Here is a 6426-nt window from a genome sequence, read left to right as displayed (position 1 = left end):
CATTGTTCTATTTTGTTGTATTATTACTGCCGTAAATTAATTTTAAGTGCTCGTTGTTATTCTGTGCTTTACATTTCGAAATGCACTATTATAGTATTCATTTTATGTATTTCTCTGTCCTGAGTGATCTTGCGTTTACTTGTACTGTATTCCTGTTACATACTGTTGTCTTTTTAACGGTATTTCTAACATTGTCATATATAACCGGGAGGTTTGGTTAGCATTTAAACCAGGTTTAACCAACCATTTGTATGGTCCCTCCACGAAGTTGTCGGTGCCACATAGTTTTACCCTTGTCCGTCATTCCGTAACAAACCATTATACGGAGTTTTTTTTCTAAACGCCTTCAGATATGGGGATCATTTTTGGTATGTGAGTTAACCATGATGAGTTTCATATCAAGTTAAAGATTCGTTGGCCTCGGTTAATTTTTGCCGAAATTACGGGCTTTGGACTTTGATAAATTGTTGAAAGTCACAGTTATACGGACTTTTTTCTAAACACCTTTAGATATTGGGCTGATTTTTTGTATGTGAGTTAACCACGATGAGTTACAAATCAAGTTTAAGTTATTATAATAAGTTCCGCCCCGCTGAGTTTTGCCAAAATTAAGGGTTTACGACTTTGAATATTGTTGAAAATCACAGTTTTTTTCTACACGCCTTCAGATTTTGAGCTGATTTTTTATATTTGAGACTACCATCATGTGTGTGTCTACATGTGTTATTGAAATTACAGATTTTTCACCTCTTGAAGACGGGGCCATTCGTGTCGTTTCGACATATCTAGTTTTTCATAAAATGTCCTGTACCAATGCAGGAATATCAGTTGTTATCAAATACAAGTTCGTTTCTTTATATGTATGTTGCATTGGCGTTTGTTTTTGTTGCACTTCAGTTTTTCTTTTCTTTCGTTGTTTTTCTCTTATGGTTCATGTTTCCCTCGATTTTAGTTTGTAGCCCGGATTTGTTTTCTCTCGAATGATTGAAGACTTTTGAACAGCGGTTACTATTGTTGCCTTTATTTAATAGTTCTAGAAAGTATCAGCAGTTCGGTCATAAAACTTGAAAATTCCTGTGAGATTAAGGAATTGATTCCCTCATGCATAGATTAAAAATTCATGAGAGTATCAAAGGAATTCTCAAGTTTTATACGAGCATATTTCAAAAATAACGTATTTATATTTTAATTCGATCAAAGCTGGTGATACACTCAGGAACTATTATTTTTTTTTTTTTATTTTTGCTGTTAGCAATTTAGTTTATCAATAATTGGATTAAGTATCAATGTGTGATATTTATTGAATATATAAAATGTATGAATTGTCTCTGTTAATACAGTATTACTTATGTTCTTTACTCTGGCAAAGAAAAGAAGGACATACTGTGCAAACATCTGTTAAGTGTTAAACATTTTGTTAAGTTCTGGATGTCTATCATCTTTTGTTCTTTTGGTTATATTAGATTCTGGATATACTCATATAGTTGTTATTTAAGGGCAAAATATTCTTCAATGAGAGAATGCTTCTTAGGAATGGTCAACTTGAATTCCCTGTTCTATCTTTTCATTTATCTCAGTTCGAACTGATGTGATAATGTATAGTCAATTTATTTAATATTGTTAATTAAAGACGTCATGATAAACATTGAGAGTTTTAGTCTAATTCTTGGTATGAGCTAGTCTTGCAAAGGCGAATCCGAGTATGTACGAACTATATTGAGAAAAACACTCACTTAAATATGACTCTTATACAATACCATTTTGATGGATTCTTCATTCGACTATTTTTATGATTATGTCTGACCTCATTTTTTTTTTTTTTTTTTTTGCCTCATTAGAAACACAAAAGCCCATAAAAATGTTTAAAACGATCAAATAAAGGTTATTCGGTGAACAAAGAAGCACTGTAAATTATATATGGTAAACTTTTTATAACCATTAAATCAATCTGATACGATTATTCCTTTCTAATTTTTCTTCATAAATTGATTGAAATGTTTATTTTGTTAGTAACATTTGTTCTTTATCGATCTTATGACATCAGAACGAATGTTGAAGATTTGAATGATAAAAGCCTATCACATTGATTCCTTCAGGTAATTTAGCTTCCTTGGGACACATTCTATAGATTGTAAGGTATAACTGTTTGATTTCTCGATATTCTCATTAAGGATAATGCTGTATTGACAGATATTCATGTGGTATTATGAAGCAATTACTGTTACGGACTTCTTAAAGTTAACTATAATGACCGATTACTTGTTTACCTGTGTCCTTGTTGCCTTTATAATTACTGATGCTGACCTGGATAGCGAACCTTCTCGATAACCAAATATAACTTCTTATAAATTAGGTAAGCTAATATCTTTAACATTGGTAATCATAACATTTTAATGTACATTTCATTATCAATATTTGTTTTCCCTACAAATAAACATAAAACGTTCAATGATGCAAGTATGATAATCGCAAAAAAACCTTATTGTGAAGAAGGTATTAACAAATTGAATGTGAATATATTTAAAGAATAATCGATATTTTTTTCAAGACCATTAAGAGAGGCGAAAGATACCAAAGGGACAATCAAACTCGTACGTGTAAAGTCGAAAATAAAATGACATATCAATACCTTAAAAAAAAAAAAACAGACGAACAAAATCAAACAACAGTACACAAAGTAACACATAGAAAACTACAGACCGAGTAACACTAACCCCATCAAGCTTGGTATTGCCTTACCAAGGCGACTCAAATATAAACTTTCCGTCTTACATGTCTTTTAAAAGCACCCAAGGCATTATTTTTGGCAAGATTTCGCATAGAACATGGATTGATTAATTGTTGTTTCCTTAACATCCAATGGCAAATATATCATGCATGTTCAGCACGAGAAAAAATAAAAACAATAGGCGGGTACTGTAAAAGAGGGTTGACACTGAATGAAGGGGAGAAATTGGGACTAAAAAATGTGGGTATATTGGAGCGAGACACTCTTTCTACACGAGACATTGAATTTAAAGCCCCTGCTTTGACCAAACTAAACTGCGTATTTATACATCCCGAACAACAAAACAGACGCCCCACTTTGGCATGGGTTTTACCGCCGGTCGAAAAAAATTAAAAGTTACAACATTTCTATTTTCAAGACACACTTGGGTTGGTACATGTATGCTACGTGTGTAAATTACTTTTAGGTTGTATTCAGGATTTTTGTACAACTTCCAAACAGCTATTATATATCAAAGAATGCAGAGAGCTATTTGCAATACATTGAGGAATACAATTTCAAAAGAATACGACAATAAGTTTAAACCCAAGGTTTTACATTCTTTTCTAAATCAAACAATATTAGTTTTACAACTGTGATAAGTAAAGAATTGATAAACTGTTCTTATATTCAACATTCATACCAGTTAATAATAGTATGAAATTCAAAACAGTGTAGCTGTGGCCATTGATTGACCCATCAAAATCATCCATTGACTGGGACAATTTACGTGAACGTTTGTCTGTAACAACCACTGTTCATGACGTACCTACGATAGACATTTAAACTGTGGGGTCAACAAAGGTTTCTTAACGCCTTTAATTATAAAATAATTCGAAAAATTAATCAGGAATAACCTTTGTGTTTTGATTTATATAATTGATATAAATCAAAATATCGTGTTATTTCTGATAAATTTTTCGAATTACTTTATTTAGGTGTTGAGAACCTTTGGTGACCCCATAGTTTAAGTGTCTTTAAAAAGTACATAGTGAGCATTGGTCGTTACATACAAACGTTCACCTAAATTGTCCCAGTCAATGAATGATTTTAATGTGTCAATCAATGGCCACAGCTACACTGTTTTGAATTTCATACTATTACTAATAATCAATTTACAATATTTGTTAATATACGTGCCTTACATCGATCTAACGCCCCTTTATTAGTTTTTTTAATGCATGGTCTGTTCAATCTATACCAAAAAAAATCTAACGTCACTATAAAAGTTTTGTCACCTATACCTCACCGTGAGTACTCTTAGATCTATACTTAGTGTATTTTTCTTCTTTTTTCTGCCACGTCCCCTATGTCTTTTTGTTATATGAATTTCTGCTTTGTATTCATTTGATGAGTCCAGCCATCTTAACTGATTTTTATAAGTTTTTTCTTAAAGGGGCACTAGCTACGAGATATATATAAACAATCTAAAGTTTGATTTTTTTTTTTGTTCAATCAATAATGAAAGTGAATAGCGAAATAACAATTCGCTTTTTTCAGCCAGAAAGGTTCAATTTTGTCAAAAATGCTCTGTAAACTGTTTATTTTAGACTTTTGATAGACATTAGTTTGGATAAATGTTTTACATTGCTATAAGTCAAATGTGAGAATTTGAGTCAAAAGTCTAAAATAAACAGTTTACAGAGCATGCGGTAGATAATATATAGGTTCGTTTCGTGTGTATTTTAGTCCAGACGCCATCTAATTAACTATCGATTTGACCTCAGATGACCATATAAGCGATGTAAACATAAATAAAGAAATGAATATATTAAACCAACACGTGCAATTGGATTTTTATAGGTCTGTTTGATTTTATTTTCTCATCGTTTTTAACCGTATAAGAATGATTTTATGTGCATCGAATTAGTAAACAAATGATTTACCGTAGTTTCACTTTCATTGTTGACATTCTTTGTCTTTAAATAACCAGTACACGTACAATGACTGCGTTGTCAATCTCTAGCTAGGGGTTAAATTGAAGTTCACATGAATACCGATTTAAAGAGGTCGACTCATTCACTTGCAAATGAATAACTAATTATCAATGTTTCTTAGCGTAATTTGACAAAATTGAACCTTTTTGGCTGCAAAAAGCGAATTGCTATTTCACTATTTCACTTTCATTATTGTTTGAACAAAAAAAATCATACTTAAGATTTGTTATATATCTCTTAGCTAGTGCCCCTTTAACATGTACTAAAACACCACTGTCCCATTTTGAGAAGGGTTGGCCACTTCTTTATGTATGTCCTGTCTCAAGTCAGGAGACTGTAATTCAGTGGTCGTCTTTTGTTGCTTTTAAATATCTTATTTATTTTTTGTTATATTCTTGTACATAAATAAGGCAGTTAGTTTTTTCTCGTTTGAATTGATTTATTGTTGTCATTTTTCGGACCTTCATAGCTGATCGTGCGGTATGCGTTTTACTCCTAGATGAAGTCCCTACAGTGGCCTATATAGTTGTTAATCTCTGTGTCACAATGTGTATTTATATATCCGGCACAACAAAAAAAACCAGACGCTCTACTTTTGCAATGGTTTTACCGTCGGCCATCAAAAGACAAAAGAAAAGATCCGTCTAAAATGCATGTTAGAATGAAATTCAAAACAGTGTGGCTGTGGCCCTTGATTGACACATTAAATTCATCCATTGACTAGGACAATTTACGTGAACGTTTGTCTGAAACGACCACTGTTCACGACGTACCTACGATAGACATTTAAACTGTGGGGTCACCAAAGGTTTCTGAACGCCTTTAATTATAAAATAATTCGAAAATTAATCAGGAATAACCTTTATGTTTTGATTTATATAATTGATATAAATCAAAAAATCGTGTTATTTCTGATTAATTTTTCGAATTACTTTATTAAGGTGTTGAGAACCTTTGGTGACCTCATAGTTTAAGTGTCTTTAAAAAGTACATAGTGAGCAGTGGTCGTTACATACAAACGTTCACCTAAATTGTCCCAGTCAATGGATGAATTTAATGTGTCAATCAATGGCCACAGCCACACTGTTTTGAATTTCATTTTATGTTTAAGAATTTTGTATTTGTATTAATATATAATATTGATTTTGTTATATTCAGTATTTTTTTGAAATCTGAACTAAATGTTTTTTTTTATATACATATGCACATTTTGTTTTATTGGTATTAATATTGATTTTGTTATCAGTAAATAAAAGCAAACTAAATATTATTTTATATACATATGCACATGTATGGCTATGTCGATACCTGAACTGCTCATGGTCAGGTTTTCTCGGACTGTTAATGACGTCTTGACACTAAATCCATTGACGTTACGCACGATACTGGTGATACCTGACGTTACCTAAGGAATGACTGTAATATTTTTTCTGTCTATGAAGAAATAACATAAAAAATTTGGTGCACACTGAATAACGCACGTAGCGGGTTATTTAACAGTGTGTATCACATTTTTTATGTTATTTCGAATAGACAGAAAAATATTACAGTCATTTCTTATAATTTAATTCTAAATTCCATTTTAAACCGTAGAAAACCATGAAAAAAACGTTGATGACGTCACGGTCACATGACTAAATTATGTCTATGGGATGATAACAAAATAACGTCAGCCAATAAGAAGATGCGTTACATTCTAAATTAAATTATATTAAAATAACG

This window comes from Mytilus galloprovincialis, chromosome 3 (genome assembly GCF_965363235.1).
Source record: "Mytilus galloprovincialis chromosome 3, xbMytGall1.hap1.1, whole genome shotgun sequence".
Lineage (NCBI taxonomy): Eukaryota > Metazoa > Mollusca > Bivalvia > Mytilida > Mytilidae > Mytilus > Mytilus galloprovincialis.
This window is presented reverse-complemented; position numbering follows the sequence as displayed.